The 16,891-nt window shown below is 43.3% G+C and overlaps 2 long non-coding RNA genes across 10 annotated transcripts in view; one reads left to right on the forward strand and one right to left on the reverse strand.

Moving 5' to 3' along the window:
• The window catches only part of LOC106509894 (uncharacterized), a 434,988-nt gene that overhangs the window by 179,795 nt on the left and 238,302 nt on the right, over positions 1-16,891 (forward strand). Inside the window, exons 5-6 of one of the 8 annotated variants that reach the window (XR_014842535.1) lie at positions 14,066-14,108; positions 15,197-16,549. The exons of 5 other annotated variants lie outside the window; for them this stretch is intronic. This is a non-coding gene — a long non-coding RNA (uncharacterized LOC106509894). Of the gene's footprint in view, positions 1-14,065; positions 14,109-15,196; positions 16,550-16,891 lie in introns of those variants that run through there. 2 more of the 8 variants (XR_014842536.1, XR_002342967.2) reach the window with 2 other exon arrangements.
• The window catches only part of LOC106509892 (uncharacterized), a 545,897-nt gene that overhangs the window by 40,106 nt on the left and 488,900 nt on the right, over positions 1-16,891 (reverse strand). Inside the window, exons 9-18 of one of the 2 annotated variants that reach the window (XR_014842534.1) lie at positions 15,111-15,339; positions 7,535-7,600; positions 7,280-7,354; positions 6,829-6,917; positions 6,403-6,505; positions 4,319-4,394; positions 3,100-3,185; positions 2,123-2,265; positions 1,745-1,877; positions 1,494-1,552 (exon numbers count right to left, since the gene is read on the reverse strand). This is a non-coding gene — a long non-coding RNA (uncharacterized LOC106509892). Of the gene's footprint in view, positions 1-1,493; positions 1,553-1,744; positions 1,878-2,122; positions 4,488-6,402; positions 6,506-6,828; positions 6,918-7,279; positions 7,355-7,534; positions 7,601-15,110; positions 15,340-16,891 lie in introns of both variants that reach the window. The other variant, XR_002342970.2, reaches the window with a different exon arrangement.

Consider the following 16,891-nt stretch of genomic DNA (forward strand, 5'->3'; position numbering starts at 1 on the left):
TATTGCAGTATTCAAGGAAAAGTGAGTTACATAATGTTTGGTGTACAGATGACATTAAAATATACACTATCTGGATAAATGAAGTAAGGCATGTATGAGGAAAAGAACAAATGAAAGCATGAAGACCAAGGGAAGCTTAGAGGAAAGAACTTTCTGCCGGGAAAGTTGACAAAAGCATCACTGAAGTGGTTACATTGAAACTGACCCCTGGAAGGTATGTATGAATTTACATGTGAAGGCTGGAGAGGGCATTCAGAGCAGATGGAACAGTTTTGGCAAAAGTATGGAAACCAAAAACCATGCCGTGTTCAGGAAGTGGATTCAACGATCTGGAAGGGGTTTCAGAATCTCACAGGCAGTGTCTTACTTGTGTGAGGAGAACTATCAGCCTTGCTATCACTGCTGCTCATGACTCAAGTTGATTCATTTTGCAAAAAGTGCGGTCATAACATCTCAGACCAACTTCCGAGGGCTTGTGGGTCAGGAGTTGGAGGAGGCCAGAACTGAGATGGATGAATGTCATCTGATGCCATAACCCAGGTCTTCTGAGACTTTCACAAGATGTCAGGCATCAAAGCTACTTGTCTTTGAGTGAGAACAGCCTCTTCTCTAGGGAGCATTCTGTTTGCCTCCATGTGTTCCAGCAAACAATGTCAAACCCAGACCGTGGGGGCCACGCTTCCCCGATCACACCAGTCTTAGGGAGCTCAGCGTCTGGTAACTACTGTGTTCTCAGAGATACTTAACACGGACACCTCCAGACTTGTGTAAGGGTTCAGCAAGTTGCTGCATTCCTCTGCGGGAAAGAGAAGGGACCACAGGGCTGCAGCCCCATATCTAATTGAAGAATTTTCTGGGTGTGGTGCTGTGTAGGAGGATTTGTTTCTGTGGAGGAGCCTTGTGAAAGGACATTTAGACCAAACAAACAGAAAAGCTATAGATATGAAAACTTCCTGCCACGTTTCCCTGAAAGATGAAAGTTGATTTTTGAGAACATAAAGATATTACAATAAAACTCTCATCCCTATAATAATGAGGGTGAGAAAACCCATTAAAGTTATGTGTGTGTGTGTGTGTGTGTGTGTGTGTGTGTGTGTGTGTGTGTGTGGTATCTGGCTACTGTACTTTAGCAATAATTCCTCTTGACATTATACAAGGTCAGCAAGTCACCTCAAGACCACCCTGCTTGAGGATTTGCTCTCCACACAGGGCTGTATGGACTCTCTCAGCTGAGAAATGTCACCCAGCACCTTTCATATTTATGGTGACTCATAAACAGGAAACCAGTTCTGTCCATGACACTGGAACTTTTTCATATCTCAAATCCTTTTATGAAAATGAAAAAAAAAAAAAAACCACACCAAACAAAACAAAAGAACTTAGCTGCCTTATGCTTTCAGGGCCAAAATAAATATTGCCAAATTAGTAAGGCATACTGAACAAATTAAGCGCTAAATGCAAATTTATCGACTGAAATCCAATGGCAGACTCACCAAAGAGCGTACAGCGGTGGAGTGCAGCCCCGTAAGTAGGTGTTTGTGTTGGCGAGTCTCTGCAGAGAGGCATGGGAACAGTAATATAAAAAAGAGAGCATTTCTGTTACACCCAAGATGAACAGTTTGTTTTAGAAAGTTCAAGTAAACAGTGTCTAACATATATTCGCTGAATTCAGAACCTCAGTTGCTACCAAGAGGGAGATGGAAAAAAAAGAAACTGGCAAATTTTCTTTTTAAAAAAATCTCACTTGAAAATGTTCGAGTCAGCCTCGTAAATCACTGGACAGATGGAGATGTCCTTCGTCATCTTTGAGCCCTGGATAAGCCCCAGCAGTGTTTCACCAATGCAAATAAGACTTTTCCCTTAAGGATATTCAAAACCTACAAAACGAGAAGATTTATCTTAATGATTTCTAATGTCCCCAATGGCAGATATACAGTGTGACCTTTTAAGTTAGAGGCATCAATTTATGATGTCTAAGTTTTAAAAGTTGCATGTGTTTTGCTTTGGTTCAGTGATTGATTTGGGTTTGGGGTGGGGAAGGTCAGGGTATATAGAGAGGATATATTTGTAACTGTTTTATTGTTTTCCTCCTGACCCTGGATTCAGTGACCTCTCTTCTTACTTTGGTCAGGTTCTCTCATTGCCTTTAACAGGAAAGACCCTAAGATGTAGATTTCTGTTTGCCTTGGATGTTGCTTCTTCTTGAGCAAAGAGTTCCCATGGGCTTCCTGGGGCTTCCCATAATGCCTCGTCTCTTCTTTGACACTAGACAGTGGAAGAAACCAGGAAACAGAAAAGTCATTTTATCATACACTACACATTGGGAATGGAGTGGGAACACCATAGTATGCCAAGCCTGGATGGATATTTAGAAAGCCTTATTTTATAGATGGAAAACTTAGAGGGCCGGAGAGAGGTTGTAACCTGCCCAAAGTAGCACAGTGAATTGATGCCAGAGAAATGAGATTTAGAAGGTCAGATTTTCTTTATCTGCTGACTCTTAGCCAAAGTTCTTTGTATATATCACTCTCCCTCCTCTGTAGTTTTTATGTAGAGGTCTTCTTTTTTTTTAATAGATAATATTCTCTTTCTGCGCTCAGCAGCTTAGAGATACAGTTAAATATCTCCTTCTCCATGATACTTCCTTGCTCAAGAAAGTCTAGTGGCCTCCCAGTGCAAAGGAGATGAAGCAATTTGGATTCTGAAGCTGAGGATGATCTTGGCCTTGGTTGTTCAGAACAAAGGATAAGTCGAAAATAAACTTGTGACGGGAAGATGGTAAGAGGATTGCAAAGAAGAAATAGGCCCATCTATGACCACAGAAGGAAGGGAAATGTAATAATACTTAGTGGGTGGAAATGAAAGTGGCTTATAAGTTATTTTCCCTATATGGCATTCCCTAAGAAAGCATCTAGGAATACATTTTTTATAAGTATCTAGAGAGCCAAAGAGATGAGCATCAACTGATTTATTTGCTTAGCACAATTTCAACCAACTAACTAGAAACCAGCTACACATAATACACAACAGCCAGGAACGTATTCACTTCAGAGGCCTGCACGGCATAATTGACAACCTCATAAATGCAGCTTAGTTTACCTGAGATACTCTGAATTTATCTTAAATTCATTTCTAGGTCAAAGTCTAGGTCCATGGCGTTCACACTTATACTCAGAAACATGTCCCTGGGATACAGGAAAACATGGAATTGTTAAAAACAAACAAAAACCACAGCTCATTTGGACTCATTTTAGCCAGAAGTGATACAAAAGCAAGTATAGTTATATCAGGACATTAACAACTTGTGAATATCTTGATGAAAGCAGCCAAAGGTTACTGTTATTACAGTTCAGTTCTTAGTGATCTCGCCCTCTATTGAGTATTAGAATATGACTTCCCGTGGCCTTGGTTCTTGGCACAAGCATTTGTAGCCCACATCTTAGCCACTCTCCGCTTGAGCAAGGCAGTTCAGAGTGATGGTTGCTCCAGAGGCTACATGTCCACCACCAAGGGATTGAGTTCTCCAAGAACGTAGAAGATACAGAGTGCTATCATGTGTTGGCTCTTGGCTCTTAACAGATGACTTCTAATATGTAGATTTGGGGGTGATTACTAGTAAGTAATTTTACTTCCTTCGTGTGGGTCGACCTGCTCTTTACATAATACTCTTGGATTGACTATTCTACCTACTGTAAAGGGTGATTGTTGTTCAGATTAATCAAACTACTAATGTGAACGTGCCCCACATAAACTACAGAGGCCTCTACATTTTGAGAAAATATAGTATTACTGTGGGTACTAGTGGAGATGATGTGGCCACACTTAAAGTCTGTGTTTCCTCTGAAAGCTATCCCCTATGGAAGCCTGTATAACACACAGTGGAGTTTGTGTTTCAGGACAAGTTTTTCTAAAGCAGTGATCTGGGAGTAGAGTGGCTGGAGATAGAAGGGGCCGGGGATTGAATAACTGTCTTGGCCACAAGGATGACTACCAGTCCCTGAGGAGTGACCTCCTCTTCAGTCTTACACAATTAAGAGCAGAGTGCTAAGGCTCAAGGCAAGGCTTAGAGTCACAGAAGGGCTCTAAGTTCCTGTGGGAAAGAGCCAGGCCCCCACACCCACCACTTTCTCTGCCAATTCTCCACTGGATCTCCTTTCAGACCTCTCCTTCATCCTTGCCTTCATCGGATCTCTTTTCAGATTTCCCCAGTGCAGTGAGATGAGATCCAGATTCATCCTGTAAATCTACATATGTCAGGTAATGCAGTGCCCGGAGTATTTAAGCACTTCATATCTATCATCAATCTTGTTCTACTCACATTGTCGTCGTCGCCGTCGTCATCATCATCATCGCCATCACCATTTATTCAATCCTTGCGACATCCTTATCATTTCCTTTATATGAAATAAAATCAAAAGCCAGGCTCACACTTATAACTGGCAAATGTATTATTTATAGTTTGTCTTCCAAGGCAAAGTCTGAATTAACTGTACATAAAAAAAGAACCTGTTACATTTCAGAGTTCATTCAGAATGTTGAAAATATTCCTGTTTGTTGCCTTCATAAATTTTATAATTAAAGATGTCTAGAATGAGGTAGCTAACAGGTATTTGACCACCGCAATCAGATCCTGATGCCTGGACCAGACTCCCATCTGTTTGGGGTGACTCTACCTCTCAAAAATAGACACACCTCCTTGACTTTCATACTGTGTGGTTACCGCTGAGTGGATAAGCCTCATCTTCTCTCTCTCTTTTTTTTTTTTTTTTTTTGTCACCTTTATTACAGTGTCGGCTGCAGGATTTTCCACATAGTAGGCATTTGGGAAAACTCTGCAGTGAATGGACAAGTCTGAGAGCCACTGAGGTTTGGGCTGGACCAGAGGTGTCTTCATTGAGTTGAATGTGACTACTGATGATAATTTTGTGGGCCTGTCCATGTCACACACTTCCTTTTTATTTTTTAAGGTTGTACATTTATAAACATTTTATTGGAGTATAGTCGATTTATGATGTTGTATGAGTTTCAGGTGTGCAGTAAAGCAAATCAGTTATACCTATAATATAGCCATTCTTTTTCCCAGATAGGTTGTTACAGAACACTGAGTAGACCTCCCTGTGCCATACAGTGGGTTCTTGTTAGTTATCTGTTTTATATATAATAGTATAAATGTGTTAATCCCATCCTCTCAATTCATCCCTCCCACCTCCCGACAGTTTCCCCTTTAGTAACCATAAATTTGATTTTTTTTAATATTTTTTTTTTTATTTTCCCACTGTACAGCAAGGGGGTCAGGTTATCCTTACATGTATACATTACAATTACATTTTTCCCCCACCCTTTGTTCTGTTGCAACATGAGTATCTAGACATAGTTCTCAATGCTACTCAGCAGGATCTCCTTGTAAATCTATTCTAAGTTGTGTCTGATAAGCCCAAGCTCCCGATCCCTCCCACTCCCTCCCCCTCCCATCAGGCAGCCACAAGTCTCTTCTCCAAGTCCATGATTTTCTCTTCTGAGGAGATGTTCATTTGTGCTGGATATTAGATTCCAGTTATAAGTGATATCATACGGTATTTGTCTTTGTCTTTCTGGCTCATTTCACTCAGGATGAGATTCTCTAGTTCCATCCATGTTGCTGCAAATGGCATTATGTCATCCTTTTTTATGGCTGAGTAGTATTCCATTGCGTATATATACCACCTCTTCCGAATCCAATCATCTGTCGATGGACATTTAGGTTGTTTCCATGTCCTGGCTATTGTGAATAGTGCTGCAATGAATATGCGGGTGCATGTGTCTCTTTTAAGTAGAGCTTTGTCCGGATAGATGCCCAAGAGTGGGATTGTGGGGTCATATGGAAGTTCTATGTATAGATTTCTAAGGTATCTCCAAACTGTTCTCCATAGTGGCTGTACCAGTTGACATTCCCACCAACAGTGCAGGAGGGTTCCCTTTTCTCCACAGCCCCTCCAGCACTTGTTATTTGTGGATTTATTAATGATGGCCATTCTGACTGGTGTGAGGTGGTATCTCATGGTAGTTTTGATTTGCATTTCTCTTATAATCAGCAATGTTGAGCATTTTTTCATGTGCTTGTTGGCCATCTGTATATCTTCTTTGGAGAAATGTCTATTCAGGTCTTTTGCCCATTTTTCCATTGATTGATTGGTTTTTTTGCTGTTGGGTTGTATACGTTGTTTATATATTCTAGAGATTAAGCCCTTGTCAGTTGCATCATTTGAAACTATTTTCTCCTATTCTATAAGTTGTCTTTTTGTTTTATAAATTTGATTTTGAAATTTGTGAGCTTGCTTCTGTTTTATAAATAAGTTCTTTTGTGGAATCTTTATTAGATTCCACATATAAGTGATATCATGTATTTGTCTTTGTCTGACTTACTTCACGTAGTATGATAATCTCTAGGTCCATCCACGTTGCTGCAAATGGCATTATTTCATTCTTTTTATGGCTGGGTAATATTCCAAAGGAAACCATAAAAAAACTGAAGAAAAAAAAAAAAAGAACGGGAGAAAAATCTTTGCAAACGAAGCAGCGGTCATACATTTCTAGAAAACCTCATTTCACCACCCACACCTCTCACTGCATGGGCAACGCAGTAACCTCAAGTACTGACGGCCACCTCTTCTGCACCCAAAATTAGCACTGCTGCCCCCACAAGCCGTGCTCCCAGCCAGGTGCATTGCGCACAGCCACACACCAACACAGACACGTGAACCACTGCAAGATAGCATCTGTACACATGTGTGCTGCATGCACACCCCCCACACCCCCCCCACACCCCACACCTGTGTGTACTTCAGATACCTCTGAAGGGGACAGAGAGTCAGGAAGCACCCCGCACCCTGGCCTGTGTGGCAGTCACAACGCATCACATCAGAAGAAATTCACCCTGTCTGCTGGAGACAGAAGTTCAACTTTAATGTTTTTAAAGTACTTCAAATACGGACTCTTCTCTGACTTTGCTCAGGGCTAGTTCCTGAACAATACATAAATTGTCAGGATCAATGGGAAGAGTACACTGTGTTCTCTAAGTGCCTTGAGGAGCAGTGTCTCAAACTCCAAGACAGTATTACTATTGTCTCTGAAGTGCAAGCCTGTTGTTTTATCTTTGAGGAAGTTTATTCCTAGATAGAGATCTTCATAACACCCTCTGAAAATGGAGGCATTGACAGGCTGGCTCGCATTTATGGCTGCTGTATAAGAGAGCCATTTAAAAGCTGGGCATGTTTTCTCCTCAGCAAATATAGCCACTTACCCTGCTCAGGCCATCTTCCTTTCTAGAAAGCTCAAGTCTTAGGAAGACACCCAGTTACTGGCAGAATCCACAGAGCTATAAAGGCCGACAGGGAGGGAGAGAGTTTAAACTTTAACTTCTCCAGACATCATGGGACCATCACAAAAATGAATCAGAAACACCCACTGAGAGCATTTTTCGCAGTCACCATGCAGATGACAGAAGATAAGAGATGTTGATAAAGGTGGAAAGTTCTCTACTGATAGCATCTTAGACCTGTGTGGATGGAGACACGCTCTCAGGAGTTCCCTGGGGAGTTCACATCACTGGTCTCCTTCTGACCTACAGAAACAGAAAGAAAACCACATCCAAAAATCTCTATTAGAAAACGTTGTTCCCCACCCTGGTTCTGGAAAGCTAAACCCAAAGGACCCCAACACCTTATCTCTTTTACAGAAGAACAAAGAAAGTGAAAAGAGACTTACAGTGACCATATAAAGTAGGGGCCAACTGAAATCTTGTACCCAAAGTCTCAGACCTTTATCTTTCTATTTTTTCCCAGCAGGCTGTGCAATTTCTCTCTCATTTAATCCTTCCTCATGACCGATGTAAATTAGGCATCTTTCCAATGAAAACAGTGGCTAACTTGGTCTCATTTTGCAGCTTAATCTTTAATTTATTCTTACTTTTACTCTAATGATTTGTGTAGAATTTTGGTTAACTCTTGAATGAATTTGGTGGAGGAGCAATTAAAAAGGAATCAGGTTGTGATATAGGAAGATATAGAAAGAGGTGATTCAACCTAAAGACCTGAGGACTTTGAGAACAGCCTTTTTTTCATTTTTTAGAGTTTTATCGAAGTATAGTTGATTTACAGTGTTGTGATAATTTCTGCTCGACAACAAAGTGATTCAGTTATACATGTACACACATCCATTCTCGTTGAGATTCTTTTCCCACATAGATTATCACAGAATATTGGGTAGAATTCCCTGTGCTAATAATTCCACATACCTCAGTGTGCAGATGCCAATCCCACAGCCCCAGTCCATCCCTCCACCTCCCACCCCACACCTGTCCCCTTGGATAACCATAAGTTTTTCAGAATCTGTGAGTCTGTTTCTGTTCTGAAGTAAGTCCATTCGTGTCCTTTTTTTAGGAGTCCATATATAAGTAATGTCATACGCATTTTTAAGACAGTGAAAAATGAGATCTTTGGACTTCTCTTTGCTGCAAATGTGTATGGCTCAACTCCTCTGGGTCTCAGCCAGGTCAGGAGGCTGAGGAACCATGGGCAGACGCAAGTGTGGCTGGGAATATTCCGGGGGTTTCCGTGAACCTGTCACCGAGTTGCCCTAGCGACCTAGAAAAGAAGCTCTGAGGTAGTGGGCCAGTTTGCTGACACCAGCCCCACCCCCTAGACAGATCCGTTCATCTCCCCCAAAGGGAAGCTCTTTTCCAGGACACCAAGGAAGCGCCAATGCCAGCTATCTTTTGGCAGTCATCAAGTGGGTCCAAAATCCATCCTGGGCTAATTGCAAATCTCTATTTGTTCAAATGAAGATAAGCAGGAATGAAGTTCTGTCATCAGCTCATAGTTCTCAGAACCACTGGATTGACCTGGGGGCATGGGTTATCTTGAAGAAGACAGTCCTTTATTTTCTAGACTCTTCCATGTTCCTCTGTGGTACATACCCATGACTCCTGTAGGGGCCTTTGGTGGCTCCCCCAGTGTCTCAGACCCTGAGAAAACAATGGGGCTCATTTTCCCCATATCTTTGGTCTGGAGGCTGGGCAGCTGCTTTCTCCCCCTGGATCCTTCACTTTAGCCTCTGGGGATGTATCTCCTACTCAGGCGGTAAAGCATGTGGCTAATCTCCATCATCTAAGCTACTCTAGATATTGGTGAGTTAGGAGCTCAAATCATTGGCTGGTATGTCCTCTTTACAAATACTTATTTCCGTTTTACAGATAATAAATAATTCAACAGCAAAATAACTTGCGGTGGTCAAATGCCTGGCAAAGGGGAAAAAGTAAGCTCAGCCCCTGAAACCAAAGAGATTATTTCTTTGGGGAAGGTGTTCCATGAAAATTCCTTCTTCCCAGGGACATGCATAAAGCAGCTCTCTCCCCAACTCTATTCTTTAATATGTCACTTGAGAACTCACAATTTTGGAGAACCTGGTGCAGAGGGGGTCAATGGTCAGGTGAGCTTCGAAAGAGCTGCCTTTTATGTCTCTTGGAAATTTGCTGCACACCCTGCGAGATCCCATAGGACAGAAACCTATTTAAATTTGTCGAACTCAATTTCCTGAGTAGTTCCCCACGAAAACTTTTCCCCACCAAACACCTGTTATTATGTCACATAATCAGTATTCTGCACCCCACATTTTGTGAAGCCCCTCATCTTGGGGTAGCCTTTTCAGAGCTCCCGGGAGAGGCAGACTTCTCTCATCTGCTTTCTAAATTGTGCATTTTTATCACTTATGAGGCCAGGGCCATAGGTATTATATCAGCGAATTCTCACAGAAACTTGGAGGGAAATACTAGTCCTGCAACCAGTAGTCAGTTAATAATTAATAGTTATTAGTTATCTGTGGTGGGCATGACTCCAGGACAGGTTTCTTTTTATCCCCTTATAGATGGGCAGAGTGAGGCCCAGAAACGTTAAATAATCTAGCAGAGTCACATGACCTTCAGGTTGCAGAGCCAGAAATAAAAATCCATTTCTTTGATTCCCATCTTGAGTGGGGTCCACTTTTCCAGACTGTAGATGAGCTACTACTGTCGCCCTTGCCCCAGCATCACTTTGGAGTCTCAGAACGGGGTTGCAAGAGATGTCTTTGTTCTGAACCTCATCAAGATTCTTGCCGTTGCTCCTTTCCCACCCTCTGTTCTCCTCGCTTCCAGGTCTGAAGTAGAGGAGTGAGGCTGGTGAGTGACCTCCTGGGTAGAGGGGGGCCCCCTCAGACCTGGGGACATGGAACTCAGTGCCCCAGTCACTGTTGCGTTTGCATTGTCCAAAGACGGAGAAGATCGCTTGGCTCAAGAGCTTTGAATCCCCCTGCCCTTGTCTGCTTTGTAGGAGAGTTTCCCCCAGACACAGAGCTTCAGGCAAATCATTCTAAATGGAAGCCAAGGCCAGTGGTGTGGGTGGGAGGCCTTTGGACTCTGGGTTTCCTGTGCTGTGGTCTAAAACCTGTTCAGTCAAGTTGAATTGTACTGGTGTTCTGGGGATTTGTATAGGGAGCCCATGGCCAGCTGTTTATTATTTTAAGAACTCTCAGTTGCTGCCCTTAGACATGGGGGAGGGGAGGGGCCTGCCTACTGTGCAAGGCGGCTGCCACGTTCTTCTGGGAAGGACAGTATTGCTCTGTATACTCCCCTCGGGCGCAGCTACTGCATTCCAGGCTCTCTGTAGACAGATGAATGGAAAGGAGTTCATGGCATCATTATTAAGATCCGTAGTCTCCAGCCATTGTGTTTGTTCCTGTCCTGTCACCTGTGTGTGGGGAAGACCCCACTGAGGACTTGTGATCAGGATACACAGCCTGATCCAGGTAACGAGGCGGCTCGTTCACTCTAGGCTCATGCCTTCTTCACCCTTCCAAACGTGTCCCTGCTGGGCGCCCCCCACACTGAGAATGTCTGTGTCCCACTGGAACATCTGTTATTGCCCAATCCAGCTCAACACCCTTCCAGCCATGGCCCAAGAAGCCAGTGCTGAGTACTTTCAATAAAACAGAGCAATGTCCTCGAGCTGTAAATGCCTCGCAAAGAGGATCGGACAGAACTTCATTGTTCCAGGGAAGAAGGCTCCTCACACAGTGAGCGGTCACATTGTGGTTACCGGGGGCCTGGTGATTAATCCTCCGAGAGGATGTGCAGGAGAGAGGAGCTGGCGTCATTCCTGTAGATGGAGATTCTTTCCAATTTCATGTCTCTGACTGAACATGTGCACCGGCAACACAAGATTTCCATTGTGAAGGGTTCTTTGGCGACCTCGTTTCCCAGCTCTGAGTTGGCATTCGTGTAACTACCTTGCTTTCTGCTCAGGGACACTGCGTTCCTGCAACTTATATGTTTCACACTAAAATATACTCCAGGGCAGCTTACAGTTACACTTCTGCAGGTGCATGCTTACCCAGCTTGATGAAATTTCTCAATTAGAAATGGGATATTGAGTGACTGGCGCATGGGAAAATGAACAAATTCAGATAGTGATCAATATGCATTAGGTATAAATAATTGAATTATTTTCAGAATCGATTTTTCAAAAGTTCTGTGCTAAAATCTTTTCGAGGCACTCCAGGGGATTGTAGCGATATCCATCAATACCCACCATGATCACCGCTGGGTGAGGGGAGGACTCTTATGGAAAAGGTATTGCAAAGGCAAGCACTCTGGGAACGGTGTGGGAAGGGCTGAGGAAGAACAGCATGATGGTGCTGGTGGACGAAACTCCACAGCTCTCTGCCACTTACTGGTACCAGACCTTGGACAACTTCTCTGAGTTTCTTTTTCTTTATCTAAGTAAGTTTGAGGAATAGATCATAAGATGTGCGTCTATGATGCTCTTCTGCATCCAGCTATTGGAATAACTTGTCTAGTTCAGGATGACCTGCTTTTGGACTGCCATGAAAATGTTCCGGACCTGATCTCAGTGGTTGTGCCTCTCAGACCATTTCAGGACCCCAGGAGTAAGCTGGCAGACAGCTCGGTGGGGATGGAGATGGGGGGTGCAAGGGATAATTAGGGATTTGTTCATGGATTGGCTATCAGAGCAAGGGAGAAATATCAGTCTCAGAGAGCTCCTATTTCTGTGTTGGACAACTGCTGGGTGTTTAATCCAGATCCTTCTCTGTCCAGATTAAGTGTATGCTTGAGCTTTTGGGGAAACCCAGGTCAAAGGGCACTGCCTCCGGGTCTGTATCCAGAAGCAAGCCTTCTGCCAAGGCAGAGTGGGATAAGCTGCTGCTTGTTTTCATAACCTGCCGTCACACAGGATGGCCCTTAGAGCTAGAAGACAAAGCAAAGAAAGTTGTGTCTCTTTGTTTTGAGCTCAAGGCCTTTTAGTGCCATCAAATATCTCCTTGTTCCCTTGTTGTGCAACAGGACACACAGCTCTGAATAGGACCTTTTATAACTGGAAATTCCACAGTTCCAGTTGCCCCTGACTCTCTTCCATGCCAAACGACATCCTCCAAGACTTTGAGTTGCCTGTTTGAAGGAAGCACAGCGTCACCCACGCTTCTCACCCCACGCGCCTCCCCACAGGCTCAGCCCAGACTCTGCGAGAGTGGCAGGCCCAGCTTCTGGCTCCCAAGTGGTAGAAGCTGGAGTCAGGGGCCAGTACTACCCCACCATTCAGTCTTCCTCCAGCTGCCCCAGATGCTTCCAGAAGCTCTGCCTGGATAGAGAGGCTAGGCTCGTCTTAAACAGAATACATCCAAGTCTCCTCTGCATCCTGGTTCCAGAAAGGATATTCACAAGAGAGGCCACCCTGCCTGGTGTGGACCTACTTGGTCAGGTCCCATGCACCTGCCTCGCCACCAGCAACTGTTCTGATTTGTATGTGAACAGGTTTCTGAACAAATCCCTACCTACAGATCTGTGGGTTAGAAATACATCCAAACCGTGCTTTCTACCTGAGTAGGAGAGAAGAGTGCTGTTTATCAAGCCCATGTAATCTAACTGGTTATTTGGTATTAGATTTTTATTTAATCATCACAGAAAATACTGTGAGGCCACCTCCATTGTCCAGAGGAGAAAACTAAAGATCAGCGGCTTTGAGGATTTGCCCACGTTTCTATAGCTACCAAGTGGAGCGATGAGATTCAAACTCGTGTCTAGCTGACCCAAAGTTGGGCTCCTTCTTTTAGATCAGGCTCATTTCCACACCCCTTTCCCACTAAGTCCAGTTGCTGATATGCCTTCTGCCCTGGCCAGCAGCGCCTGAGAAGCGGGACTTGGGCAGACTTCCTCTGGCCTGACCTCCTCTAGCAGTTTCCTTTCCTTCTTGATGATGCGTCATTTCCTCTACCCTCCATGGATGCCCAGGGCCCTCAGGTTTTCCTCTTCTCTCCGTCAGTGCCCCAGCTGCAGTGCATGTGAGATTTTAGTCCAGGTCAGAACTGGGACTGTAGCCCAGATGGTCTCTGAACCACCAGAGGTGACAGGATGACCTCTCCAGAGACTGACTCTGAGGACAAACAGTTCACAGACACAGAGGGCAAAGGGTAATCTCAGGCCAGGCGTGATTCTTGGACTCCCAGTAATTCCAGCTCCAGATGACCCTGCCAGGATGGCAGGCACCACCACACTGGCCTGGTTGGCTCATCATATGGGTTCAGATTCTGTGTGTTCAACATTTATGAGACATCGAATCTAATGGAAACAGAGAATACATGGAAAATGACCTCACTGGCTGAGGACTGAAGTGAAATGCCTGGCTTGAAATTTGGCCTCATCCACCCTTCCCTCCTTTCCGGCTGCTCCTGTGGCCATGTGGCCCCATCCCAAGGCCGCTGTAGAGGAGGCTTCTGTGCACAGGGTGGTAGCTCCTGGCAGCCCTGTGTGTCTACTTTGCTGCATGAAGGAACTCACCAATTTCAGTAGCAATCTGCAAGATTATCCAAGGAGACCAAGGTAAAGACATTTATAAGGTGTGGCCGTGTTTCCTTGCTAGGAAAGAAAACTGGAAGTAAATGAGGTGACTCATTGAAATTTCACTGAAAGGCCCAAATAATCATGTGGGGTGTGGCATTTCCACCTCAATACAGTAATGCATTTTTTTTTTTTTTGCAGAAAATTCATATACCTTCTTTTTCCTGTCAGCCCCATGAAATAGGCAAGTATTTTACCTTTTTGCATATGAGAAATCTTAAATTCAGAGCAGGAATAAGAGGCAGAACCAAACTTTCCAATTTGGGTCTTTTTGATTTAGTTCCAATACATCTTATCCTTACTGATGCTGCCTTTCCTGGTCCCTGAATCCCAGTCGAGCATGCTGCTTCCTCTTCTACCTGAGCCTATGCTATTTATTTACCAGCAAAGGTGATAAACTTGCTTGCACCAGTTTGGCCTTTTTGTTGTTAATAGCTAGCACTTTTCTGACTGGTCAACGACCCTGCTCTAGTAGTTTCTAAATGTTTTGATTATTGCTCCTGTTTTTATATGAACATTTAATGTTTCTGCTATGTTACTTCACAAGGTGTATGGCAGTTAATAAAAACACCATCAACTAGTAAGATAACATCTATTAGAAGCAGGGAAAGAAGCAAAAAGAAATACAAGGGTAGAAACATAAATTTGGGCAAGAATGAGACCAACACAGAAGCGTAAAGCATAATTCCAAACCCTTGGTAGAGATGAGCCACTTGTTGGACTCTAAACCTTCCAGGAGCCAGTGGCAGAAGAAAAGGTGATGGTTAGATGTACTGTGTCTTGGAGAAAAAAAACAAGTCAAGTGCATGCCTGGTGCAAAATCATCTTCCTGCCATTCCCTCAAAAAGAGGACCCTGTAATGGAATCAGTATTATTCCCACACATCTCTAAAGTCATCAGAACAATAATGTGTTTCAGGTGTCATTTCTAAAGGCTGCTTTAAACCAAGAGGTTTAAAGCCATGTCCAAGGTTTGCTTTGAGTTCTCACTTTTGTGACTTTCTGAGGGTTCTTGCCTTGTCTCCCTGGTTAGATAATAATTTATGTGATATGTCGTGCTTGATTCAAAGTGTTCCTGGAAAATTACCAAAAATAATAATTTTTAAAAACTAGAAAAATAAAAGCATTGAACTACAATTGAAAGGGAGGGAACACAAAGTCCAGTTCCAAGAAATTACATCTCTTACCTGACAGAGCTCTTTCTCCTTATTAGGCTCCTTTCCCCACAAGACAAGGAGAGCCAAGTGATTTCTATTGATTTCTGCCCTAACAGGTGGGAAAATTTTATAAACGTTCCTGGAAGCCTTGTCAACTTCAGACAGAACGTCATCAGTGAGATTCTTTGGCCTGTTCCTTTGTCACTCATTCATCCGTCCTTTTACCAGACATGTATAGACGATCACGCTGTTCCTGGACCTGCAGACAGAGAGGGGTGAGACCCAGCGCTACCCTGGAAGAGCGTATGGAACAAAGGAGGAGATGAAAATGTCCAAAGCCAATCACAGCACCACGTGGGAAGCACCACCACGGAGATCTGTCCGCACAGAGGGGACGGGGAGAGAGGTGCCTCTGTCACTGTCTGGAATTCCCGGTGGAGCTGATGCTCCATTCCAGTCCTGATAGGGGTCCCTCCAGGAGTTAGAGTAGAAGGAGATTATTAATGGAGAGGAAACTGTGTTGGTGGCACAGCAGTGAACAAGGATGGAGGGTGTTTGGGGGCCACAAAGCGGATTTGAGGGGCTCACAGCAAAACTGATCCCCTACAAACCAGTGAAGAATTTATGACTCTGGTTATTATATTTTAAAAGAAAAAAAATGTCTTAAACACGTGACTTATTCAAATTTTGAAAGGAAGTTTTATGGACCAAACCTTCTTCCCTTTGTATTCATTAAGGCTCTAACCTGGCGGCTGAGAACAGAGGGAACAGCCTGGAGCACAAAGCCCCCGAGACTCAAATTAGTAACTCCCCATTTCCACTCAGACATCACACTTTACTTTTTAAAAAATTCAAGCAACATCATATGACGTTACATATTCCATGATGTACTTCTCTCCTTCTTGGTAAGGAGTGTTGGGCTTTGGCATCATGTTTTGGTCTTGCCCAAACTCCACTTTGTATGATTAATATGCAGCTCACAGGGCCAAGAAAGAGTGTGCTGCCTCCAACTCAGTTGCACAGGCACAAATCCCAAAGCCATAGATTTGCAAAATTCAGACAACGAGTTAATTTTTTTTTTTTCAGTAGGAGGATCACATTGCCAGAAGAATGAAGTGCCTTGGCATTTGTCAAGCGCCAGGCTGAAGCTTTGCTTTGTGGTTCTATGAGCTTTGCTCAAAGTGAGGGGAAAAAATCAGTCTTTACAGATATTAATAAGTGGTGTGTACTGCTGAGGCTGAGTTTAAAAAATTAAATCCACATTGGAAGTTAATAGCCTCTGAAGATTTAGGACACATCATTCAACATTTTAAATTTCATCAGTAGCAATGGAACCAATATAAATATCAGGGGATTTGCTGTACAAATTTAATAGAGCTGGAAATTTAAAAAGTCCAAATGAATGGATTATAAATGTCCTGTGAACACAAATAATTGGCCAAATACATAAATTTAATTCTCCTTAAAAATTGGTGGTGAAGTCCTTTTCATTTTCATTAGGAGACAGGTTTGTTTTTTGTTTTTTAGTTTTTTGTTTTTTTTTCCAGAAGGAAAAGAAGGTGGAATCTTTGACTTAACTTCACAAGGGTTTTTTGACTCAGAATCTCAGCTCACCTCCCTTGTTTGCTGTGATTGGAGTCATCCAACCCAATCGGTAGACCTGATATCGAGTTTCAGTCCTTGCCTGAGTTTGCCAGATCCCCAAAAGGACTCTGCCACAAGCTAATGCTCATTAGCCAGCTTCCTTGCTGCAATAGTAATTTTTTCTCCTTCTATTTAAAGCAACCCCCTCATAGCGTGGTAAATGATTT

The sequence above is a fragment of the Sus scrofa genome, chromosome 3 (assembly GCF_054392235.1).
Source record: "Sus scrofa isolate SSC_HxYL_T2T_F1_AM1 chromosome 3, Sscrofa_HxYL_maternal_Yorkshire_Landrace_v2.0, whole genome shotgun sequence".
NCBI classification, from domain to species: domain Eukaryota; kingdom Metazoa; phylum Chordata; class Mammalia; order Artiodactyla; family Suidae; genus Sus; species Sus scrofa.